Raw genomic sequence first — 26,056 nt, 5'->3', positions numbered from 1 at the left:
ACTTAATTGTTTTTAACTATTTCAAAAACAGCGAAAGCGCTTAGTTTAGTTCATTAGGAGATTTTAACATTAAGAAGAAAAGAGATTTTAAAACTATTTTCGGACGCGTTTATAAGTTTAGAGTCTGGTTCGTAAGAACCTCTTTTGGTTAAGAAATCCAGGTTATAATACTTTTCGACTTAGTCAAGACACTATATTTCTTAAAAATAGGTTTACTACTCTAACGCAATACGCGCCTTTTTATAAGTGACAATAAGAGGGTTTGATTAGGGAGTACAACTCGATTCTGAATACGCGAAAGCGACATTTCCTATTAAATTAGTTCTTTCCAAAGTAGGAAACACTGCCCATAAGTAGCTCTACTAGCAAGTACTTGGATTATTAATCGATTACGTGAATTACATTCGACCCTGTCTTTATTAATTGTATTTTATTTCAACACTTTACTTTTCATTGCACACTACAAAAACACCTATTTTGATTGCCTTTGATAAACACCATAACAATAGATAACGATAGATTGACACTTGGTCTCTGTGGATTCGACAATCTTTTATATTACTCTGACGCGTTCGTACACTTGCGAAAAGCACGCATCAAGTTTTTGGCGCCGTTGCCGGGGACCAATTTCGTCAAATTTCATTTTCCTATTGTTATATCGTTTAGACTTAGGCTATTTCCCGTCGTTCAATGCGAAGAACTCGCAGCACCGGAAGTTTAAGCTTAGTATACCCTCTGGCGGAACCTGAATGTTACGCTCGCGCACGTTTATTCTTTCATAGAATTAAGAGAGCTATGGACGAAGATCAAAACCAAAGACCTCTTAAGGATTTCGCTCAACCATCAAATGAAGAATCTAGTTCTAGTTTAGTAAACCCAACCATCCCAGCTAATAATTTTGAACTCAAACCATCCCTATTGTAACTAGTGCAACAGAGACAATTCGCGGGTCTCGCTACTGAGAACCCAAACCGACATTTAAAAATATTTCTTCAATTAGAAGATACTTTTAAAACCAATGGAGCTTCTCCTGAGGCAATACGTTTAAGATTATTCCCTTTTTCCCTTAGAGATAAAGCCCTATCTTGGTTAGATTCCCTTCCACACAATTCCATTACGACTTGGGATAACCTTAGAAGAGTTTTTCTTGATAGATATTTTCCCCCGAGTAAGACCGCCGTTCTTCGAAACCATATAACTAGATTTACCCAAAACCAAGGAGAATCGTTGTTCGAAGCTTGGGAGAGATATAAAGAGTTGTTACGAGCATGCCCACATCATGGTTTAGAAAATTGGTTAATCATTCAAACCTTCTATAATGGACTTCATTACAACACAAAGATGACCATCGACGCTGCCGCAGGCGGTGCTCTGATGAACAAACCTTATCCTGAAGCTAGTGCCCTCATTGAAGATATGGCTCAAAACCATCACTCATGGGGAATCAAACGAGCGACAGTTGAGAAGAAGGAAGCCCAAGGAGGAGTGCATGAACTAAACTCTATAGACATGATGCAAGCTAAAATGGACGCATTAGCCCTTAAAGTCGAGCATATGTGCATAAACCCGAATACTGTAGCCGCAGTTTCGTCGGATTGTGAGATATGTGGAACCAAAGGACACCAATCTGCAGAATGCAGTTTATTAAACGAAACCCACTCTGAGCAAGTGAACTACACCCAAGGGAACCCATACTCGAATACCTATAACCCTGGATGGAGGAATCACCCGAACTTCTCCTATAAAAACAATAACCCTATTCAAAATAATGCACCTCCGAGACCTAGTTATCAAGCCCCAAGATCAAATCAACCTATGCAACCTGTACCACCAAAGCCGAGCCTTGAGAAAATTATGGAAAATTTTATCACCGCTCAAACCCAACAAAACAAGGAGTTCATGAACCAAAACATTCATGTTAACAAATTGATTACTCAGTTAGGAACCAAGGTTGACCAAATAGTTACTCATACCAAGATGCTTGAAACCCAGATCTCTCAGGTAGCTTTAAACCAAGCCCCTCAGACTACACCTGGAGGACAATTCCCTGGACAACCTCAACAAAATTCGTAAGGACAAGCCAATGCCATTACCCTACGAAGTGGGAACGCTTATGATGAGCCACCAAACCCTAGATTGAGTGAACCCGAAACTTCTAATGAATCTACCAAACCCCCGGACGAAGTAAAGGAACAAGAGGAATCTAAAAACCATGAAGGTCGAGAAAAAGGAGAAGAACCTAAAGATAAAACTTACGTACCACCCCCGCCATATAAACCACCTATACCATATCCGCAAAGACTCAAACAAACCCAGATTAATAAACAGTATCAAAAATTTATTAAAGTTATAGAAAAACTTCATGTAGAAATCCCTTTCACATAAGCCATCACCCAAATACCTTCTTATGCAAAGTTTCTCAAAGACATCCTTACCAACAAACGTAGACTTGACGATCCGAAGCCTTTGGAATGTAATGCTATTTCCGAGGACAAATTAGCAAAGAAATATAAAGATCCTGGAAATTTCTCCATTCCTTGCCTTTTGGGTAATCATGTCATCGAAAAAGCTTTTCTAGACTTAGGAGCTAGTGTGAGCCTAATGCGTTTAGCAGTTTGTGAGAGGTTAAACTTAGGAGAATTACAACCCACTAAGATGTCACTTCAGTTAGCCGATAGATCTGTTAAATATCCGATAGGCATTTTAGGAGATGTCCCTGTTAGGATAGGTTAGCTGTTTATCCCTACTGATTTTGTTGTCATGGACATCAAAGAGGACAATGATATAACAATCCTTCTAGGTAGACCATTCTTATCAACTGCAGGAGCCATAATAGATGTCAAGAAAGGAAAGTTGACATTTGAGGTAGGTGACGAGAAAATAGAGTTTATACTTTTGAAATTTCTTATGGCACCTGTGATGGGAGACTCGTGTTATGCCTTAGATATCATTGATGAATGTGTTAGAGAATTAGAACAAAAAGAAATTATAAAAACAATTAAGTTACCATCAACTCTCATAAGGGAAGATGATGACTTCAAGAAACCCTACATCGATGATAACCTTTACGAATGTTTATCCCTTACCCCAGATCCTATGCCATGCCCTAAGAAACCAACCTTAGAACTTAAGGAGTTGCCTAAGAACCTGAGATATGAGTTCCTCGATGAAAAGATGAACCGTCCAGTTATAGTTAGTGCTACCTTGAGCCAAAAGGAAACGAACCAACTTTTAGACGTCTTACGAAGATATCCCTCAGCCTTAGGATATAATATCTCTGACCTGAAAGGTATAAGCCCATCCGTATGCATGCATTAGATTTCGCTCGAAGAAGATTCAAAACCCTCTAGGGAACATCAATGAAGAATAAACCCTATAATGAGTGATGTTGTTAAAAAGGAAGTTCTTAAGTTACTTGAGGCAGGTATAATCTACCAGATCTCGGATAGTAAGTGGGTGAGCCCTGTGCATGTAGTACCTAAAAAGGGAGGCATCATAGTCGTACAAAACGATAAAGGCGAACATGTAGCAAAACATTTAGAAGGAGGATGGCGGATGTATATAGATTATAGAAAATTAAATAAAGCAACTAGGAAGGATCATTTCCCTTTACCATTTATAGACCAGATGTTGGAGCGTCTAGCCAGACACTCTTACTTCTGTTATCTAGATGGATACTCTGGATTCTTCCAAATACCTATCCACCCCGAAGATCAAGAAAAAACTACCTTTACATGCCCTTATGGAACTTTTGCCTACAGACGAATGCCATTCGGCCTCTGTAATGCCCCAGCCACTTTCTAACGCTGCATGATGTCAATCTTTGCAGATTACCTAGATGGTATCATGGAAGTGTATATGGATGATTTCTCGGTTTGCGGATTTGATTTCCACAATTGTCTTGCTAACCTGGAGAAAATCCTGGAGAGATGCGTGGAGGTGAACCTCGGGCTAAATTGGGAAAAATGTCATTTCATGGTGACCGAAGGAATAGTTTTAGGACATATAGTTTCTGAAAAAGGTATAGAGGTAGATAAAGCTAAAATAGAAGTTATAGAAAACCTAAAACCACCAAAAACCATCAGAGAAGTCCGGAGCTTTCTTGGACACGGTGGATTCTACCGGCATTTCATTAAAGACTTCTCCAAAATAACTAAACCTTTAACCGGACTTTTAATGAAAGATGCTGAATTCATTTTTGATGAAAAATGTAATGACGCATTTAATCTTTTAAAACAAGCATTAGTATCGGCACCCATTATGAAACCACCTAATTGGTCAGAACCTTTTGAGATAATGTGTGATGCTAGTGATTACGCAGTTGGAGCCGTTCTAGGACAAAGGAAAGATAAAAAATTACATGCCATTTATTATGCCAGTAGAACCCTAGATGCTGCCCAACTTAACTACGCAACAACTGAAAAAGAATTACTCGCTGTGGTTTTCGCTATAGACAAATTTAGATCTTATCTAGTAGGAGCAAAAATTATTGTTTACACCGATCATGCTGCCATTCGTTACCTATTAAGTAAAAAAGATGCCAAGCCACTACAACAAACAAGACCTTAGACAGCGCTTTTTTTAGCCTTAGACAGCGCTTTAAAGCGCTGTCTAAACCTCCGCTGCTAAAGGTTTAGACAGCGCTTTTTTAAATCTTAAAAGCGCTGTCTAAGCCCCCCCCCCTTAGACAGCACTTTGGCCAAAAGCGCTTTATAAGACCCTCTTATTTTAAATTTTTTAGGTATACCTTAGACAGCGCTTTTGAAAAGCGCTGTCTAAGCCCCACCCCCTTAGACAGCGCTTTGGCCAAAAGCGCTTTCTAAGACCCTCCTATTTTAATTTTTTTAGGTATACCTTAGACAACGCTTTTCAAAAAGCGCTGTCTAAGCCCCCCCTTAGACAGCGCTTTTGCCTAAAGCGCTTTCTAATCCCCCCCTTAGACAGCGCTTTTTACAAAAGCGCTGTCTAAGGTATACGAAAATTTTTGAAGCTTTTGTTTTAAACCACATTTTTTCCAGGTTTATAAACCAGAATTTCTACCTGTTTTCAACCAGATTTTGACAGACAATTATCACATTTTATATATGCCATTTTGGCCTTTTTTCTACCAATTTTTGGCTAGCAAATATATATATATACCAATTCAAACCAATTTTGCCTTAAATGTATCAAAATATATACAAATTTATGTACACATTTACAAGTCATAACATATACTACAAATGTACACATTAATTACACAAATTTATGAACAAACATTGAGCTTTATCATGAATTGACACCACTCCTCTTTGATTTCGTCCACTTGATCCTTTGTATAAAATAGTTAGATCAAATTAAGAATGTAACAACTTCCATGAATATATGTCATATAATTGTATAGTACCTCTTTTCTTGAAACCGTGGACTCGGTATGCCGTGGAATCGCATTATCTTTTGATTTGGATTTTGTGGGAGTCTATTTAACATAACCAAGGAAAATATGTAAGTAAAATTTTAAGCATAAATTTTAAACTTTGAATATACACATTAAAGTTAACATAAGTTTTAAGCATACCTCATATCCTACGCATATGAGGTTTGTCGGCCATGCAACAAACGAACCTACTGCTTCGTGCACCGTTGTTGCATCCGAATCATCGCTAGGATATGGTAATGCTGCATTCGGCTCAACTGCAATATCAACTGATACCTTCAAACATCCAGCAGGGAGCTCTCTAGTGTGGAGTAATACTCCGCTAACGTTATGCACTTTTCCCTTGCCAACCATCCGATAGTATGGTGACGACAAATACAGCTGACAATGGGAAATGCCCTAAAACCAATAATAACAAGAAATCGTTAATGTGTATATATGTCAAATACATAATTTAAGCAAATAGTTCAATTTAAGACAATTATATGTAATTACCTCTAGAATGTTCGGCTGAAAGGTACAGTTGATACCGTCTTTGTCCGAAGCATCTCTGTATACTGTTGAGGCGCTAGCCTCTCTTTCTCTCCTCAATGCATCAAGCTCAGCTTGCATGGCTTCCAATCTTGCATGAAGCTCCCGATTACTAGGAGCCCATTAGGTTCTATAAGCTGTCCCTGGTTGCTCCAATAGACATCTAGTATGATGCCTCGAGATCTTCCTTGGACCACCCTTCTCATTACTGTGATGCCTCTTCGAATTTCTTCTTCCGCGGATACTTTTTTACTAACTTCCTCATGTTGGTCATCAGCCATGTCTAACTGTAGCACCTCAAATTTGCACCTACATTTTGTACATACATTTTCATCATTAGTTCATTAACATAATATAGTCCACTGCATAACATTGCATTGTCCATTTGCCCAAGTGCAAGTTCAGCTGACAAGTTAGGTCAAACTGGTCAGGAGATCAGTCAATCAAGCAAGCAAGGGAAATTTTCATTGAGCCAAGGCCCTAGGGTTGGTCCAACATGTTCACATGACCTAGGGATCCTTTTGAAGTGTTTTGGTCAAGGTTTGATTGCTCAGAAGTCATCAGTCATGGCTCAGTTCACCAGAAACCCTAAAAAGTCAACTGTTGGTCAACTGTGCATTTGATCAGGGATTTGAAGGTGGGAATTGGTTTGAGAGGTCTCATTCATGTCCATATAGGCCTCATATAACATGTCAAACACCATCATGGAAGAATTTGAAGCCAGACAAGAAATTTCCAAAAATAGAAAGTTGACCTGTAATTGGAATTTGCCAAAAATGGAAAGTCTTGATCCTCAAACTTACATCATGATACAAGCTTCAAATGAATTTTTTCCCAACACCAAAGTTGAAGATCTTGTTCTCTTATTTCCAAAAAGTCCAAGAACACTCAATTCCCATGTATGGTTGGCAAGTTATGATCAAATCATTCTCCAAAATTTTTGAACTTCAAAAGGCCATATCTCTCAAACCATTTGGCCAAATTGGGTGGGGTTTTTTGCAACAAGTCACATTTGATCTCCTCTTTCCAAAAATGTCATCATCATTCATCAAAACATCATAGATCAAAATGGCATTTTTGAACTTGCATGAATTAATTTCAAGTGTAGTGAAAATTTGGGATTTTAAAGTAACCATTTTCAATCAATTGTGCCAATTGGGAATGACCAGAAATTGCATTTTGGTTGTGTTGGAAGGCCCATTTTCGAGCTGTAAGCCTTGCACCTCACCACTTAAATGACAATGACCAAATTAGCAAAGATGTCATTTTTAACAAATCATGATTAACTTTCCATTAACCTTGCTTAACCAACTTAAGACAGCATACATATAGCTCATTTTCTTTCTGAGCAGAACCCTAGCAGCCTCTCATTCCAACAGAAATTCATCTCTCTCAAAAATCACCATTTCCTTCATCTTAAATTTTCGACCAAAAAACTCCAAAGAAGCACGAACTTGCTTGCTTGTTCCATCCTTAACCAACATATTGGAAGCATTTTCTGGCCATGAATCTTAACTGTAATCAAAAAACACGACTGTTCCATTGAAGAACACACACATGGCAGATTTTGATTTGAGCCGTTTCAAGGGTTGCTGAGCCAAAACTCTTCATCCATTCACCTTTTGGAGCTTGGAGCTTCATCTGTTTCGAGCCAAAACCACCAAACAACAACTACATCACAGCTGCTCTTCACTTTTGGTAAGTTTTCGACTCTCACTATTTGCTAAACCATGCTATACATTAGATAGGTCTCCTTGCCATGAATATGTTGAGCTTTAAATCACATGAAATGGTTGTGTATTGGGAAAGTTATGCTGATTTAAAGAATGATGATGAGATATGTTTTTGCTTGGTTCTCGTTTGATGGCTCGATTTGATAGAAATTAGGGTTGGATTGTGTTTGTACATGATTATATGAGTTGAATGGTATGATCAATTTCATTTTCTGGGCCAAAATATTCTGCACGAGTTTGGAGATGATGAAGATACACTGTTGCTGTTCATAAACCCTAAACATTTCCAGAATTTTGTGTTTGGTCGTGTTTTGCATGAGCCTTCCACTATTTCATTGCCATGCCGAATCACCTGCTGCCACGCATCAAAACCATACGCTGCGTTTCATTAAACGTTCAGCATAATTACCATTGTGCCACTCCGTGTGTTATTATTTGAATAAACCATTTTATTTCTTCAATATTTATTCCATTTTGATGCTAAACTTACCAAAATCATATCTCATCCATTTTAAATCCAAAATCCATGGGAATTTTTGCATTGTGTTCATCTGGACCTCTACTTATTTGTCATAATTTTTCCTGATTTTTTTGATAAGTGGATTTTATTTGGTATTAGGGTTTGTGACATGTGACAATATTTTGTACCTTTTACCAAATCATTTGTGAAATAGTGATGCTTTATCCTTTGCCCTTGAAATTTTTTATGCTTAAACTAGACACATCCATGGTGATTTTGGTATAGAGTTCATGAATTTATCATCTCTGGTCATTGAGTTATGATTTTTTGAAGTAGGGTGTGACAATTTGTGTCACACCATTGATGTGCAACTTGATGATTTTCAATACCATGCCTCTGGACCTCAAATTGGATTGAATTTTTGCATGAATGTATTTCAGTATGCCTAGTTTACATGTGATTTTTCTTAGAATTATTTGTGGCATTTCCTAATTGATTGAGGTTTTTCTCCCCTGTTTGGTCTTATGTTGACTTTTTGTGATACATGTTCTCATTTCCTTTGTGAAATCCTCATACCTTATTAGATGGACATGAAATTTGATATGTGATTACTAGACATCTTAAGCTTTGCCATGGTTTTAGTCCCATTCATTTCTCATATTCCATCCCTGATTTATGATTTTTTCAAGTTGATGTATGTTTGGTTGACTTCTTTGAGCATGTTTGGAATTGCATTGCCTTTCTGATTTTCATTGACTACCTTCTACTTGTCCAAATGAAACGAAATTTGACATGCTTACCATGCTGTGGGTTGTGATTGATCATGATTTATTTGATGATTTTTTGAAATGTTTGGGTTTGCTTTTGATTCAAGTCTTGCTGTTGACTTCTATGAGCTTCCATATGCCATGCTTTGACTTCTTTTGCTTATAAAATGATGATGATGAATGATATGATTGTGAAACCAATTGAGTTTGTTTCTTGATTGTTTGAACTTGATTTTGGATACTTGCCGCTTGCTGTTTTGACTTTCTTATCTCTTTTTGACCCTAGGCTTGTCCTAGTGGTCTTGTTGCTCATGTTTAAGCTTGTTGTTTCAGGTTAAGCAACAAATGCTTCAAAGAGATTAATACCAGTTGCTTGAGTTTGATGTTTTATCATGGACTAACTTGTGTGTTTTGTAGGTTGTTTAGGTCACTTGCTTTGAGCTTGTGCTTTGCACAACTGATTGACTGTATTATCTGTTTGGTTTATGTTGTTTGTTCTAACTTTGTGTCTGATATACTAATTGTGCTTGACTGATTTTAGGTACTTTAGTTGCTTTTAGTACCTTGTGAACTTTGCTTTGCTTTGCTTGATAAGCAATTTGCATTGAGGTATAATTCCTTACTCCATGTAGTCTGGAAGACCTGGCCTGTTACTTGGCCAGGCAACTGTCTGAAGTCCTCCTTAAGAGGCAATGTTTGTGACTGTTTACATTTGTCCTTGTATAGAGTCAAAGACCTCCTAAGTGAAGAGGCAATTGGCAGAATCCAAGGGATATGCAACCTATCCCCTGCTATTCTGTGTGTCATCTGCTTTGCTCACACCACTGTGTTGATGCATTGCAGATACAAACCCAAGATCTTGTACAATTGTACAGTTGAGTCAGTTTTAAATGTGTAGAAGGGTTCCCACTTTCTGAACCCACACATTCTTGTCTTAAGCTCTCCCAGGCCAGGGATAAGAGCTGTGAAGTCTTATCTTCACTCACCTTTCATCTGCTTCACCTTGGCTCTCAATGTCAAGGTTAAGAGCACCATTAACCCAGTTCCAGAGGTTTGTTTGTTGAGGTTGATATGACCCCTCGACTAAAACCTAGCCTTGTTTGAGCCCCTTGCTTGTGTATAGTGTGTGCTACCTGTGCTTGTATGTTTGTTTGACTTGCTTCCTGTGCAAGTTAGGGTTAGTTTAGACTTGCTTCCTGTGCAAGTTAGGTTTTGCTTGGCTTGCTTCCTGTGCAAGTTAAGTGTGTGTGTGGCTTGCTTCCTGTGCAGATCATGATTAGGATAGGCTGGCTCCCTGTGCCAGTTAGCTAGAAACCTTAACTTAGGGATGATTTTGCATGATAACATCTAGGCTCGAGTCGTAGTCTCCCTAGTTGTGTCTCCCTCTGTTATCTGGTTAGGCTAGTCCTTTCTCCCCTCTGTAGGGGAACTACATCGCCCTGATCCTCGTTCCAGACGAGGCATGTAGGCAGGAGACCGTGCGAGGTCTCTCCGGGCACCTTTTTTTTCTTTTTGTGTGTGTTGTTTGACGATTGCTAGGCTCGAGTTCCCGACTCCTTAGCAATTTGTTGTCTGTTTGTTCTTGTTGTGTGCTTGGAAGCCGGTATAAGTCCATCGAGTGGCATCTGGGTTCCAGTGTGCGTGTGTTGGTTTGGATGCTGATGTAAGTCCAGTGATTGGCATTCGGGCTCCACGTTTGCCTTTGCCTGTTTTTTTGTGTGCGTGTCAGCCGAGCTACGAATGCTCTGATTCTCCTTCGTCCAAGGAGATACGTATGCATAGGACGCGATATCCTAGCGAGCATGTGTCGTTTCCCCAGTTCGAACTACTTTGACTCTGATGTCTATGCCTGATAGACTAAGTAGGCCCAGGATCCGATATCCTGCCGAGTCAGTTTCAGTCTTGTTTGTTTTCCTGTGTCTCTTTCAGCCAGTGTGTGTGTGTGGTGTTTGTTTTAGCAACCTTTTCTTTCTTAGAGCGTGGATCCCGTCGAGTACGACGGACGTGAGGGGTGCTAATACCTTCCCCTTGCGTAACCGACTCCCTTACCCTTTCTCTTTGGTCGCGAGACCATGCTTTTTCCAGGTTTCTCTGAGCGTTTCCTTTCCCTCTTTTGGGATAAATAACGCACGGTGGCGGCTCTGTTGTTTTCGTTTTCCCGCCGGTTTTTCGCGTAATGCGACAGCTGGCGACTCTGCTGGGGACTTAGAAAATGTTGACCTATGCTGGTCCATCTTCCCTGAGCGAGTCTCTCCTAGCGCTTTCTAGGTTAGGGCTTTGGTTGCTTGGTGCTGTTATTTATTGCATTCATTGTATATATGTGCATTTACTGTTTGCATTAATGTTCGCATTCATTCATTTTCATTCTGCTGTGCTGGCTGTGTTTCTCTGTTTGGGGTGGGAGTTACTCGAGGTAAAAGGCCCAATACCCAGGCTATGAGTGAAATCTAGGAAACCTAGGAATAGAGTGATTCATGGGAAGCGGGTGGTGTACGCCACTTAGCGGAACATTGATATCACGAGCAGTTCAGACCCTGGTGGGATATTATCGGTGCATACATCGGGTGTGCACAGGATGATATTCTGCGAAAGGTTATTTATGCTGCGTTTCTCTCGACCTTACCCTGGCCTAGATGACACCCGTGAGTGGGGAGGGAATGATCTTTATTACAGGTACAGATGGTGACTCAGGTGGTGACTAATGGTTCCGTTGATCAGAGTCATATTTATCAGTCGGATTTATGGTCATTTATTGCCGAGACGCCGGAGTGTTGTCCGTGGTATTTATCAGTGGGGATCCGTTTATTTCAGGATTCCCCAGGCCGATTCAGAGATCCTATGGTTATCTGCTCAGAGATTGTCTGATGATGATGATGTATCTGTCAGTTCCGTTTATTTCGGAACCCTTGAGTCGGATTTGTGGTTACATATTTCCTCAGATGGTTGTGATCGGTTCAGAGATCAGGGCTGTGACTAAGAGCAACAGATGATCAGATGACTTGGAGGATGGCCCAGTGCATTGCATACATCTGCATCATTCTCATTTTGCATTCATCTGCATCGAACCTATGTCTAGCCATATGGGGAGTATCATTGATTGAGAATCTGGTTGAGAGACATCTTGAATTTCAAAATGTGGATGTCAAAATATTATCTGTCTCGATGAAACCAGAATCAAAGGACAGAAGCTTCCTCATATGGATAGACGTTGCATTCATGCATATTAACCTGTTTGCTGTTTTGCAAGAATCATTGCTCGTGCTCGCAGAACTATACCTTTGCACTCAACCCGACCTCACAGATACTTCACGAGGCGCAACACTCCTCGACTGATGGATCTTCCAAGTACAGATATCCTCGAGCTGAAGGACAAGATGACTGAGCTGATCAACATCATGCAGGGTTTTGCAGTTGGTCAGAAAGCTTTGGGTGACAAAGTTGAGAAGCTCGAGCGGGCTTCAGCAGCGAACAGTGGTGTAAACTTGGATGGTGTCTCCATCCAGGGGCTGGGTGGTTCTAGAGATGGTGGAAAGAGAGCAACGGTAGGTATGGTGAATAACACCGCTGAGGGTTTCGGTGCTGCTGGTGGTCAACCGGGGCAGAATTTGAAGGATAGTCTGTTTCCTCCATTCTTCGGGGTTGAGGATGACAGAGAGGAAGACAGGGAAGCAGACCAGTTCTCGATGCATAATGAACCTTTTGGTCAGTACAGTGCTCCGCCGCAGAACAAAGAGATTCAGCTGCTGGCTGAAAAGATCAGAGCTCTGGAGAGCTATGCCACTCCTGGGGTGGTAAACATGTCAAACATGGGGCTAGTGGAGGGGATTGTGATCCCGCAAAAGTTTAAAGCGCCCGCGTTTGATTGCTATAATGGGAGTTCCTGCCCCGAGACTCATCTGCAGGCTTTTGTCCGCAAGATCTCAGCTTACACCATGGACCAAAAGCTGTGGATGTACTTCTTCCAGGACAGTCTGTCCGGAGGCTTACTGGAGTGGTACACCAAGCTCAAGTCCTCAGATATCAAGAATTGGCAAGATCTGGGGGACGCATTCTTTAAGCAGTATCAGTTCAATGCTGATATGGCCCCGAGTCGTACCCAGCTGCAGGGTATGTCTCAAAAGAATAACGAAGGGTTTAAAGAATACGCTCAGAGGTGGAGGGAGTTGGCTGCCAGAGTGCAACCTCCACTAGTTGACAGAGAGATGTCTGATCTCTTTATGGGGACTTTGCAGGGGGCGTATACGGAGAGGATGGTTGGTTGTCCGGTGACCAACTTTTCAGATATAGTTGTGGCTGGGGAGAGAATTGAGAGCTGGTTGAAGCTCGGGAAGATTCAGGGTGTAGCTTCGTCGTCTGGGTCAAAGAAGCCCTTTGGGAATGGACAGAGGAAGAAGGAGGGTGATACCAGTGCAGTATACGCACAAAGAGGACCCAGTAGGGATCGTTACTTCCAGCATACTGCTGCGGTAACCATTCCTGCTGAGCATCAGCCTGCACAGCAACAACAACAACAACAACCTCAACAGCAAAGACAACCATTTCAGCAGAGGCCTCAGAGGGCTGGTTATCAGGTGTGGGGGAGAGCAGTTGATAGGCAGTTTGACAGGCCGCCTGTGACTTATTCTTTTCTGTTTAAAAAGTTGATGGACTTGGGGCTGGTACAGCTAAGGACTCTGGCACCTTTGAGACCTGATCAAAGGCCAGCCAACTATGATGAAAATGCAAAGTGTGAATTCCATTCGGGTGCTCCCGGACATAATATAGAGAAATGTAAAGCTTTTAAGCACACAGTTCAAGACTTGGTGGATTCGAAAGCTATCAACTTTGCACCATCTCCCAACGTGAATGCTAATCCCATGCCCGCGCATGGTCAAAGGGGGGTGAATGCTATCTCTGAGGAGGGCAGAGTTGGGTTGTCAAGTGTTAATCAGTTGAAGGCTCCTCTGGCTGAGGTCAAGAGGCAGTTGTTAAAGAATGGGGTTTATCCAGGCTGTGATGAGCAATGTGCTGAGTGCGTTGGTGCCCCTGATGGGTGTGAACTCTTAAGGAAGGTTGTCCAGAGTTTGATGGATGATGGGAGTATTTTGATTGAGAAGGTTGGTATGGGAAAAGAAGAGGTCTCCACCATAACAATTTATTTTGACCCGGTAGATTTGTCTACCCTGGCGGAGGCGGCTCCAGTTACCATCACGGTACCTGGACCCATTCCGTATGACAAAGAGGATGCCGTACCATGGCATTATGGTGGAGAGGTATACTGCAATGGTGAGAGGGTAGAGGATCAGACTGCGGATGAAACCACCGTTTCGAAGGTGGATAATGCCGGTCCTAGCGGTTTCACTCGCAGTGGCAGACTGTTTGCTCCGGATGCCTTAAGGAGAGAAGAAGGAGAAAAAGAGAAAAAAGAAAAGACAGAGGCTTTAGCCAGGGCAAAAGGGAAAGCAGTGGTGAGTGATAGTACTCCAGTGGTGACACCGGCGCCGCTTGGTCGGAAGAAAAACTTGATGATGATGCAGAGGAATTCTTGAGAATCATCAAGAAGTCTGAGTACAAATTGGTTGACCATCTGCAGCAGACTCCTTCCAAAATATCCATTTTGTCCTTGCTGTTAAGCTCTGAGGGTCACAGGGAGGCTTTGTTGAAGATTCTGAGGAAAACCTATGTTCCTCAAGAGATTACCATTAACCAGTTGGAGACGGTCGTGTCTAACATGCATGCCAGCCATGGGTTGGGTTTTACAGACATGGACTTGACTGTGGATGGGAGAAATCACAATCGGGCGTTACACATAGCGATGGAATGTAAAGGAGCCGTGCTTTCGCATGTGCTGGTTGATACCGGCTCCTCTTTGAATGTGTTGCCGAAGAAGGCTCTGGCAAAGTTGAATTGTGATGGGCTGATTCTGACTCCGACTGATTTAATAGTGCGGGCATTCGATGGGTCGAAGCGGGCCGTGTTTGGAGAGGTTGAGCTTCCTGTGAAGATAGGCCCAGAGGTGTTCAAGTCGACTTTTTACGTCATGGATATCCAGCCGACATATAGTTGCCTGTTGGTCGACCATGGATCCATGCTGCTGGCGCAGTGACCTCGACTTTACACCAAAAGTTGAAATACATCTGGGAGGGACAGGTCGTCACTGTCTGCGGAGAGGAGGATATCTTTGTCAGCCACCTGTCCTCATTCAAATATGTGGAGATGGATGGCGAAATCTGGGAGACGCCAAGTCAAGCTTTCGAAACCGTTAAGGTGGAGAATGCTCTGTTTGCCAAAGAGGAGGAGAAACCGTCCATTGCTTCGTACAAACAGGCCGCCGAGGTGGTAAAGAATGGAGAGGCTCCTGGTTGGGGCAGGATGATGGATATCTCCGCAAAGAAAGATCGCTTCGGAGTGGGTTACCAGCCGGGCCGAGGCTCAGGACAAGGCAGAGGACGCCGTACGTCAGTAACATTCACAAGCGCCGGAATGCTGGATCCGGATCACATCTGCATGATGAGTGAGGAAGCTGATAGCGACTGCAACATTGACCGGTGGATAAAGCCGTGCGCACCAGGGATGGGAATCCAAAACTGGAGGGATGAAAAGATCATCCGGGTCACTCTGCTGGAAGAGTAATATTTTTCTTGTTTTGATTTTATGTGCATGAAAGCCATACGCGTTGCCCAACACGTAATGGTCCATTGTAAGGGCCACCTCATGTTTAAATTTGCAAGTTCGCATCATTAATAAAAGGATGTTTTTCAATTAAAAGCGGTGTTCCCTGTTTTTCATTTATTTTTGCAGTTTAAAAATAAAAATAAAATAAAAATGGCAATGTTTTCATTCTTCTTTTTCAATTTGTCACACACCGGTTCTAAAGCAATGCATGAATCAACATTCATGCAGATGTGATTCTTCTCCGGATCTCATTGATAACAATCCTGTTACACCCTCGTATGACTTCGACAATCCAATCTATCATGCTGAAGAAGAAGGCGAAGAAGATTGTGAACTGCCAGGGGAATTAGCCAGGTTGTTGAAACAAGAGGAGAAGGTGATTCAGCCGCATGAAGAGCAGATTGAGGTTGTGAACTTGGGTACCGACGAGGTCAAAAAAGAAGTGAAAATCGGGGCTGCTTTGGAGGAAAGTGTCAAGAGCAGAATGGTAGCACTGTTGAAAGAGTATGTCGACATCTTTGCCTGGTCTTATCAAGATATGCCAGGGTTGGATACCGATATTGTTGTGCACAAGCTACCGTTGAGAGCAGATTGTCCTCCAGTGAAGCAGAAATTGCGCAGAACTCGACCTGACATGGCGATGAAAATCAAAGAAGAAGTGCAAAAGCAGTGGGATGCTGGTTTCCTTGCTGTCACTAATTATCCGCCGTGGGTTGCAAATATCGTGCCAGTTCCGAAGAAGGATGGGAAGGTGAGAATGTGTGTGGACTACCGAGATCTGAACAGAGCTAGTCCGAAAGATGATTTTCCGCTACCTCACATCGATGTGTTGGTAGATAATACAGCTCAATTCTCGGTGTTTTCCTTCATGGATGGCTTTTCTGGCTATAATCAAATTAAAATGTCGCCAGATGATATGGAGAAAACAACGTTCATCACACCGTGGGGTACCTTTTGTTACAAGGTGATGCCATTCGGTCTCAAGAACGCCGGTGCTACTTATCAGAGGGCCATGGTGACTTTGTTTCATGATATGATTCATCATGAAGTCGAATGCTATGTTGATGACATGATAGCAAAGTCCCAGACAGAAGAGGGGCATTTGGTAGATTTGGCCAAGTTGTTCGACCGGCTGAGACAGTTTAGACTGAGGTTGAATCCGAACAAGTGCACGTTCGGAGTGCGGTCCGGTAAATTGCTGGGGTTTATTGTAAGTGAGAAAGGAATCGAGGTTGATCCTGCAAAAGTAAAAGCAATAAGAGAAATGCCTGAACCGAGAACGGAGAAGGAGGTTCGTGGTTTCTTAGGTAGATTGAACTACATTTCACGGTTCATATCTCATCTAACAGCCACGTGCGAACCGATATTCAAGTTGTTGAAAAAAGATCAAACGGTCAGGTGGAATGATGATTACCAAGCGACATTTGAAAAAATAAAAGAATATTTGCAGGAGCCTCCGATTCTGATGCCTCCTGTGGAGGGAAGACCGTTAATTCTGTACTTGACGGTCCTTGAGGGGTCTATGGGGTGTGTATTGGGGCAGCATGACGAGTCTGGTCGAAAAGAGCATGCCATATACTACCTTAGCAAAAAGTTTACCGACTCTGAAACAAGATATTCACTGCTCGAGAAAACTTGCTGTGCTTTGGTCTGGGCTGCTCGCCGACTAAGGCAGTACATGCTGGTTCATACCACTTTATTGATTTCCAAGATGGATCCAATCAAGTACATTTTCGAAAAGCCAGCATTGACCGGACGGGTTGCGAGATGGCAAATGATTTTGACTGAATATGATATACAGTATACCTCTCAGAAGGCTATCAGGGGAGTGTATTGTCTGATTACCTCGCTCAGCAACCCATTGATGATTATCAACCGATGAAGTTTGAATTTCCTGATGAGGACATCATGTTTCTCAAATCGAAAGATTGCGAGGAACCAATCCCGGAGGAGGGGCCTGACCCTGAATCCGAATGGATTTTGATGTTTGATGGGGCCGTTAACGTGAATGGAAGCGGTGTTGGTGCTGTTTTGGTTACGCCGAAAGGATCCCACATTCCTTTTGCTGCCCGGCTAACATTTGAGTGCACCAACAACGTGGCTGAACTATGAAGCTTGTATATTGGGAATTGAGGAGGCGATTGATTTGAGGATCAAGAACCTTGTCATATATGGAGATTCAGCTCTGGTGATAAATCAGGTTAACGGGAAGTGGTATACGCATCAATCTCATTTAGTGCCGTACCGAGATTATACGAGGAGATTGTTGACGTTTTTCACCAAGGTGAAGATGCATCATGTGCCTAGAGAGGAGAATCCTTTGGCAGATGCTTTGGCTACTCTAGCCGCCTTGATTAAGGTGCAGTGGTGGAATCAGTTCCCCAGTGTTGAGGTTGGACGTTTGGATAGGCCGGCTTATGTGTTTGCTGTTGATACAGCGCCTGATGATGAGAAGCCTTGGTATTACGATATCAAGCGCTATCTGGAGACTCAAGAGTATCCCGAGGGAGCATCTAAAAAGGACCGAAAGACTCTGCGGAGGTTGGCCATGGTGTTCTACCTGAATAAGGATGGGGTTTTGTATAAGAGGAACTTTGACTGGGTCTTGCTAAGATGTGTTGATGATAAAGAAGCAAGCCAATTGATGAAAGAGGTTCATGAAGGATCGTTCGGTACCCATGCCAGTGGGAATGCAATGGTAAGGAAGCTGCTGAGGGCAGGTTATTATTGGATGACAATGGAGGCCCAATGTTTTAATTTCGTGCGGAAGTGTCATAAATGCCAGATTTATGCTGATAAGGTGCACGTGCCTCCAAATCCTTTGAGCTTAATGTCGTCTCCATGGCCGTTTGCTATGTGGGGCATTGATATGATCGGAAAGATTGAGCCTACAGCTTCGAATGGGCATCGGTTCATATTAGTGGCTATTGATTACTTCACCAAGTGGGTTGAAGCAGCCTCTTATACGAACGTGACGAAGCAGGTTGTGGCCAGGTTTCTCAAGAGAGACATCATTTGCAGATATGGGGTTCCCGAGAGAATCATTACTGATAATGGTTCTAATTTGAACAATAAGATGATGGCAGAACTGTGCCGGGAATTCAAGATCGAGCATCATAATTCTTCTCCTTATCGTTCGAAGATGAATGGGGCGGTTGAGGCAGCCAACAAGAATATCAAGAAGATTGTGCAGAAAATGGTGGTAACCTATAAAGACTGGCATGAGATGTTGCCGTTTGCATTGCATGGGTATCGAACGTCGGTGCGTACATCTACTGGGGCAACTCCTTTCTCATTGGTGTATGGGATGGAGGCTGTATTACCTATTGAGGTTCAGATTCCCTCTTTGAGAGTCCTGATGGACGTGAAATTGCAAGAGGCTGAATGGGTAAGAACCCGATACGAGGAGTTGAGCCTAATTAAGGAAAAGAGGCTGGCGGCCATCTGTCATGGGCAGTTATACCAGCAAAGGATGAAGCGTGCTTTTGACAAAAAGGTGCGACCTCGGGTATATCACGTAGGTGATATGGTGCTGAAAAGGATCCTTCCTCCTCAAAACGATCGAAGGGGCAAATGGACACCGAATTATGAAGGTCCATTCGTGGTCAAGAAGGTCTTCTCTGGCGGAGCCTTGTTGCTAACGACCATGGATGGCGAGGATTTTCCATCCCCTGTGAATGCGGACGCAGTTAAAAAATACTTCGTGTAAAGAGACCCGCTGGACGAAAAGAATAAAACAGTTCAGGCAAAAATGGGCATCCCGGCGAACCAAAAACAGAAAGAAAGGTTCGGGCAAAAATTAGGGATAAAATGAAAAATTGTACACCCGGCAAGTCGAAAACCTGGAAAGGCGGCTTGGGCAAAAAAAAAAAGGGTATCCCGGTGGACTGAAAACCCGAAAGGGCGGTCCAGGCAAAAGAGGGATTGAAAAGAACAACTGCGTCCAGCATGATCGTTTGCGTTTTGGTTAAGGCATCATGGATAATACCCGGTGGGGATCAATCAGAAACGTCTTGTTCAGAAGGCAGAAAGCATGGAGAGTCTGAGGATATATGGGGTGTAACTGAGTTGGAACTCGATGAGATCACGGGTTTCACATTGCCATTAGGATAGATTTTTCCTTTTGTGCGCAATTACCTCTTTTCAGGAATTGCTTCCTTTGTATTGCTCATTTGAGCCACACTTTTTTTCAATCAATAAAATGCATATTCAGTCAAATAATTTTGCTTTTGTTTTTCATTACCGCTTTGATTGCAAAAACATCCAATTATTTTTGATAAAGAATCTTGCATTTTGAGACATACAGGTCCCTTCCAATGCATGTTTATAAGATTGAGAGCTTGAAATCTTATTCGGAAGGTTGAGGGACCCAAGTGTTGAAATCTTGACACGCCTGGGGCACGGTTTTATCTGACGATCTCCTTTTGCAGGTGCTGTTAGATATTTTCGCTCACTTGCAGGTTGTGATGTGGAAGCTTTTGACAAGACAAATCCCCGTGGAGTCCGGTCAGGGACGAATGAATATGAAGGGATGACGAAGAGACGTTGAGACGTGCAACGATCCTTGAATGATAATCAAGAAGACTCTTCAAAGTCGGAAAATTGAAATTTCTGTATAAGTCCCAGGAGTTCGATCTTCGTCGAGTGCAGAGCGATCGGGAATACAAGATGATGGAGCAGAAAAGGTCCAGACGAGTCTGGGAATTCTCAAAAGTGGAAAGCTGATACGAGATTAGGAGGCGGATACTATGGTTCGACAAGTCGACGGGTGTTCTGTACCAACTTTTCTCATTTCCCCAGCGTAGTCTCCAAACAGAGTCGTGAGAACTAACTCCCCAGCGGATCCAAGGTCTGTGGGTCCCCTAGTCGAGTCAGGATGGTTATCCCAGGCAGGTTTAAAACGATGTTTCCTCAGCAGCAGGCCCGAAGGTTGTTATCCCCGAGTGGAGCGGGTTGCAGTGAAATATATCTCCAGCGGTGCTCATCCTACCAGTGGATTGGACGAGTTTCCGTAGCAGACTGATATCTGCATCCCCAGCTGAGTTGATTCTACCTGTGGATTGCATGGGTTGTCCCCAGCGGAGTAGCATTCGTTTCCCCTGGCAGGGTCAGGATGGTTATCCCCAGCAGGTTTTAGATCGATGCTTCCCCAGTTGCCAGGCCTGGAGGGTGCTGTTTCCTAGCGGAGTATTGTAGCACCTCAAATTTGCACCTATCATTGTACATACCATCTCATATTAGGTCATAGCATATCATGATACATTGCATAACATTTGCATTGTCCCTAGTTGCCTCAAGAGCAAGCAAGCAAGAAGTTAGGTCAAACTGATCAGGAGATCAGTCAACCAATCAAGCAAAGGTGTTTCTCAAGGAGCCAAAGCCCTAGGGTTTGTCCAACAAGTTCACATTGACTTGGAGGTCCATTTGAAGTGTTCAAGTCAAGGTTTGAAGGTTCAGATGTCATCAGTCAATGCATAGCCAGGCAAAAACCCTAGAAAGTCAACAGTCAGTCATTGCAGTGGATGGTGGCCATTCTTGTGGAATTTGGGCACCATGATCCATAATCAAGAGTCCATACAACTTGGGACATCATTTGAAGTCAAGGTCTCAAGGAATTAGGGTTTGGAATTCATCAGAAGTGCACAGTCAGTCCAAAACCCTAGAAAAGTCAAAGTTGGTCAACTGTGGTTGATTCTTTGGTTTTGATGGATGGAAATAGTTTGAGAGAGTTTATTCATGTCCTAATAGGCCTTATGTGTCATAGCAATCAACATCATGGAAGAATTTGAAGCCAATCAGAAAATTTCCAAAAATAGAAACTGGACCTGTAATTTCAACTGCCAAAAATGGAAACTTCTTGATCCTCAGCTTACATCATGATACAAGCTTCAAATGAATTTTTGCCCAACATGAAAGTTGAAGATCTTGTTCTCCCATTTTCAAAAAGTCCAAGACCTCTCAAATCCCATGTATGGTTGTCAAGATATGATCAATTCAATTTCAAAATTTTGTGAACTTCAACAAGCCATATCTCATGAACCATAAGGCCAAATTTGGTGGGGTTTTTTCCTACAAACCACATTTTTCCTCCTCTTTCCAAAAATATAAATTTCACCCTCCAAAACCTTGCCAATCAAAATGGCATTTTTTGACCTTTTCCATTTAAAAATCAAGTTTGACCAAACTTTGACTTTTTGATTCAAACACTTTTTACACAATTGGCCAATGGGGATTCATTCTAAATGGTATTTGAAACTTGCTCCAAGCTTAAATTCATGCTCATTCCATCATCATACCACCATTTTAGACCAAAATGCAAAATTGGCAAATATGCAAAATGGTTGGAAATAAGTAAAGCAATGATTAGCAATTCATGAACATTTGAAAAACAGCAATTATGTTGGTCATTTGCAGCCTTGCCAAGGCCCAATTCGTGTACAGTTCACACCTCTCTTTCCACTCATGCAAAACTTAGCATTTTTGCATTTTGATTCATTAAGTTAAAATTGGCTTAGCATGTGATTAAGTGAGTTTAAACAGACAATATAAATGAAATTTTCTGCCATTTCACAACCCTAATAGCAGCTGCAGACCACAGAGAAATTCCTCACTTTTTCCTTCTTGCATTTTTGCTCGAGCACCATTTCCACTCAAAACTCCCAAAGCACCATGAGCTTTCTTGCTTATTTCATGACTTGGACATCATTGTGAGCTCTCTACAGCCATCAAATACCAACTGGCAGCTCCTTTTCAAGCTCTGTTTCTTCAAGGCATTTCCATGGCGGGTTTGGATTTAAGTTGGACTCGGGTTGTTTGAGCTGATTTCCTTCAAGCAATCATCACTATCAACCATCATTTGCATCTGTTTGAGCTTGTAACCTTCAAACAACACTGTTCCATCGAATTCCTTCAAACCAAGTGAGTTTTTCGATTGCTTTGTTTCTTCAAATGATGCTATGTCATGTGTAGTTCCTATATTGCTGAGCGTTATGAAACTTGTATCATGCTAAATGATCAACCATGCTGTGAGAAAATCGAATTTCCTTGTTTATGTTCAAATGTGTTTTGGCTCGACTTGGTTTGTTTAAGTTGATTTCATGAAATCTATTGCTGAAATGTTGATGTACATGACTTAATGTTTCGATTGGTGTCCCTATCCTTGATTTCTGGGCATATTGTTTTTTATGATTAGATGTTAATGATGAAGATCATACTGCCATGATAAACCCTAGATAGTTTTTTCCAGAAATCCGCATGATTGTGTTTGGTTCTTTACTGTTTGATGCACATTGTTGTTCCAACTGCCATGATGATTATGCATTTCTGTACAAATTTCGCATGATTGATGTTTGAATGATGGAGCTGATGTTGCATTGTTACCTAAAACCCTAGTCGCATGAACATAAAACTTTGCCCAGAACAATGAACATTGGTTGGCTTCTGTACTGTTTCATTGGAGGCGGGCCAATCAGGACATTTCCTGGTCGCCCTTTAAGCGCAGTCGTTTCAATTAGTGATGCGCTGAATTACAGCTTTGCCACTAGTCAACCCGTTGACTCATTATTTCATGTCTTTTGCTCATGTTTCTTCCAATTGTTCACTCATCTTCTAAAATCCATTTTTAATTCATTTCAACTCCAAAAATTGTGGGATTTTTTGCATCAAACTCATGAAAATGTCTAGTTTTTTACCTTGATTTTTAATATTTTTTCTGATCATTGGATATTAATTGGCCTTAGGGTTTGTGTTATGTGACAAAAAAATGATACCTCTTGCCATTTCTTTTGTGAAATACTCATGTTGCATCCTTTGGTCCTGAAGTTTTTTGTGGTAAAACTAGACACATTCACCTTTGTTTTGATATAAAGTTTGTGCATTTATCATATGTGGTGTGTGAGCTTTGATTTTTTGAAGTTAGGTGTTACATTTGGTGTCACAACATGAATGTGCATTTTCCCAATTTTTGTTAACATGCTTCCTTACATCCAAATGACCCCAAATTTTTCATGAATGATCTCTTACATGTCTAGTTGGTGTATGAATTTTCTTGGAATTAATCATGCTGTTTTCCATTTGATTGTGAATTTTCTTCCCTGCCTAGTCAAATGTTGACTTTTTGTGCTACACATTGCCATATCATTTGGGAAATCCTCATACCATATTGTATGATCATGAAATTTCATATGTGATAACTAGACATCTTGAGCTTTGCATTGGTGTTAATCTCATTCATTTCTCATCTGTTTTCAATTTGATATGATTTTTTGAAGTTGACCCATGTTTGTTGACTTTCATTGTGCTTACTTGAAATTATGTTGACTTCTTGATTTTAATTGACTGCCTTCCTCTCATCCAAATGCCATGAAATTTTACATGTCTACCATGTTAGATGTTAGGATTGAGTGTGATTTATTTGATGATTTTTGAGATTGTTTGGGTTGACTTTTGATGCAAGTCATTCTGTTGACTTCTTTGTGCTTTCATTTGCCTTACTTTGACTTCAAATGTTCATGAAATGATAATAATGCATGATATGACTGTGAATCCAATTGTGATAGCTTCTTAAATGTTTGACCTTGACTTTGGTTGACTTTTCTTTGCTGTTTTGACTTTTTCTTTCATCCTTGACCCTAGGCTAGTCCTAGTGGTCTTTTGAGCTTACAATTGAGTTCCTGTTTCAGGTTAAGCACCAATGCCTCAAAGATCATTCAAACTTGTTTGAACTTGATTGTTTTATCATATGCTAACCTTTGTTTTGTAGGTTTGACTCATGTGTTTGAGTCTTATGCCTTGCACAGTTGACCATCTGTGTTGACTGTTTACCAATTCCTTTTGATCTAAACTTTTGAACTGTTTGCTGATTTTTTTGACTTTTTCAGGTACTTTAGTTGCTTAAGTTCTCTGAACTTGATTTGCTTTGCTTTTTAGCAACTTGCTTGAGGTATAATCTCTTTTACTTCATGTAGTCTGGAGACCCGGTCTGTTACTTGGCCGGGCAAACTGTCTGAAGTCCTCCTTAAGAGGCAATGCTTGTGTATGTTTAATTTGTCCTTGTACAGAGTCAAAGACCTCCTAAGTGAAGAGGCAATTGGCAGAACCAAGGGATATGCAATCTATCCCCTGCTATTCAGTGTGTCTTCTGTCTTGCTCACACTACTGTGTTGATGCATTTCAGATAAAAACCCAAGATCTTGTGCAATTGCACAGTTGAGTCAGTATCAAATGTGTAGAAGGGTTCCCACTTTCTGAACCCACACATTCTTGTCAAATGCTCTCCCAGGCCAGGGATAGAAGCAATGAGGCACACCCCTCATCTCCTTTCATCTGCTTCACCTTAGCCCCTCAATGGCAAGGTTAAGAGCAACACTCACCCCATTCCAGAGGTTTGTTTGTTGAGGTTGATGTGACCCCTCGACTAAAACCTAACCCTTGTGTGAGCCTCTTGTGTGTATATAGTGTGTGCTATCTGTGATTGTGATTGCTTTGCTTCTTAGGCTAGCTTAGACTTGCTTCCTGTGCAAGTTAGGTTTAGTTTATACTAATCCTTGTTTGTTTTCGCCCTCGTTGCGATCCTTTCTCTCGCCCTCGTTGCGATCGAGCCTTTTCCTTTCTCTCGCCCTCGTTGCGATCGAGCCTTTCCCTTTCTCTTGCCCTAGTTGCAATCGAGACCTTTATCCCTGCCGGCCGAACTACGGCAACTCTGATTCTCATGTTCAGATGAGATACGTAGGCACGAGATGCGATGTCTTGTCGAGTTTGACTAACAACTAATCCGTGCTTGTTTTCGCCCTCGTTGCGATCCTTTCTCTCGCCCTCGTTGCGATCGAGCCTTTTCCTTTCTCTCGCCCTCGTTGCGATCGAGCCTTTTCCTTTCTCTCGCCCTCGTTGCGATCGAGCCTTTTCCTTTCTCTCGCCCTCGTTGCGATCGAGACTTTCCCTTTCTCTTGCCCTAGTTGCAATTGAGACCTTTGTCCCAGCCGGCCGAACTACGGCAACTCTGATTCTCATGTTCAGATGAGATACGTAGGCACGAGACGCGATGTCTTGCCGAGTTTGACTAACCACTAACACTAACTCTTTTCTCTCACCCCTGTGTGATTGAGACCTTCTCTTCTCTCGCCCTCGTTGCGATTGAGACCTCCCCTTTCTCTTGCCCTAGTTGCAATCGAGACCCTTGCTTCCTGTGCAAGCCTTGTCTAGGATAGGTTGGCCCTTGCGCCATTTAGCTAGAAACCTTAACTTAGGGTTGACTTTGCATGACAACATCTAGGCTCGAGTCGTAGTCTCCCTAGAGTTGTGTCTCCCTCTGTTATCTGGTTAGGCTAGATCCTTTATCCCTGCGTAGGGGAACTACATCGCCCTGATCTTCATACCAGATGAAGTATGTAGGCAGGAGATTGAGCTGATCTCTCCGGGCGCCTTTTTTCTTTTTGTGTGTGTTGTTTGACAGTTGCTAGGCTCGAGTGCCTGACTCCTTAGCAATTTGTTGTCTGTT

General features: G+C 41.9%; 1 non-coding gene across 1 annotated transcript; it reads right to left on the bottom strand.

The window, feature by feature from the left end:
- Positions 1 to 1,179: 1,179 nt before the first annotated feature.
- On the bottom strand, positions 1,180 to 1,286 carry LOC127133223 (small nucleolar RNA R71). Its single transcript, XR_007807212.1, has one exon. It is a non-coding gene; the product is annotated as a small nucleolar RNA R71 (small nucleolar RNA).
- Positions 1,287 to 26,056: the final 24,770 nt, after the last annotated feature.

The sequence above is a fragment of the Lathyrus oleraceus genome, chromosome 3, assembly GCF_024323335.1.
Source record: "Lathyrus oleraceus cultivar Zhongwan6 chromosome 3, CAAS_Psat_ZW6_1.0, whole genome shotgun sequence".
In the NCBI taxonomy this organism is placed as follows: domain Eukaryota; kingdom Viridiplantae; phylum Streptophyta; class Magnoliopsida; order Fabales; family Fabaceae; genus Lathyrus; species Lathyrus oleraceus.
This window is presented reverse-complemented; position numbering and strand designations above follow the sequence as displayed.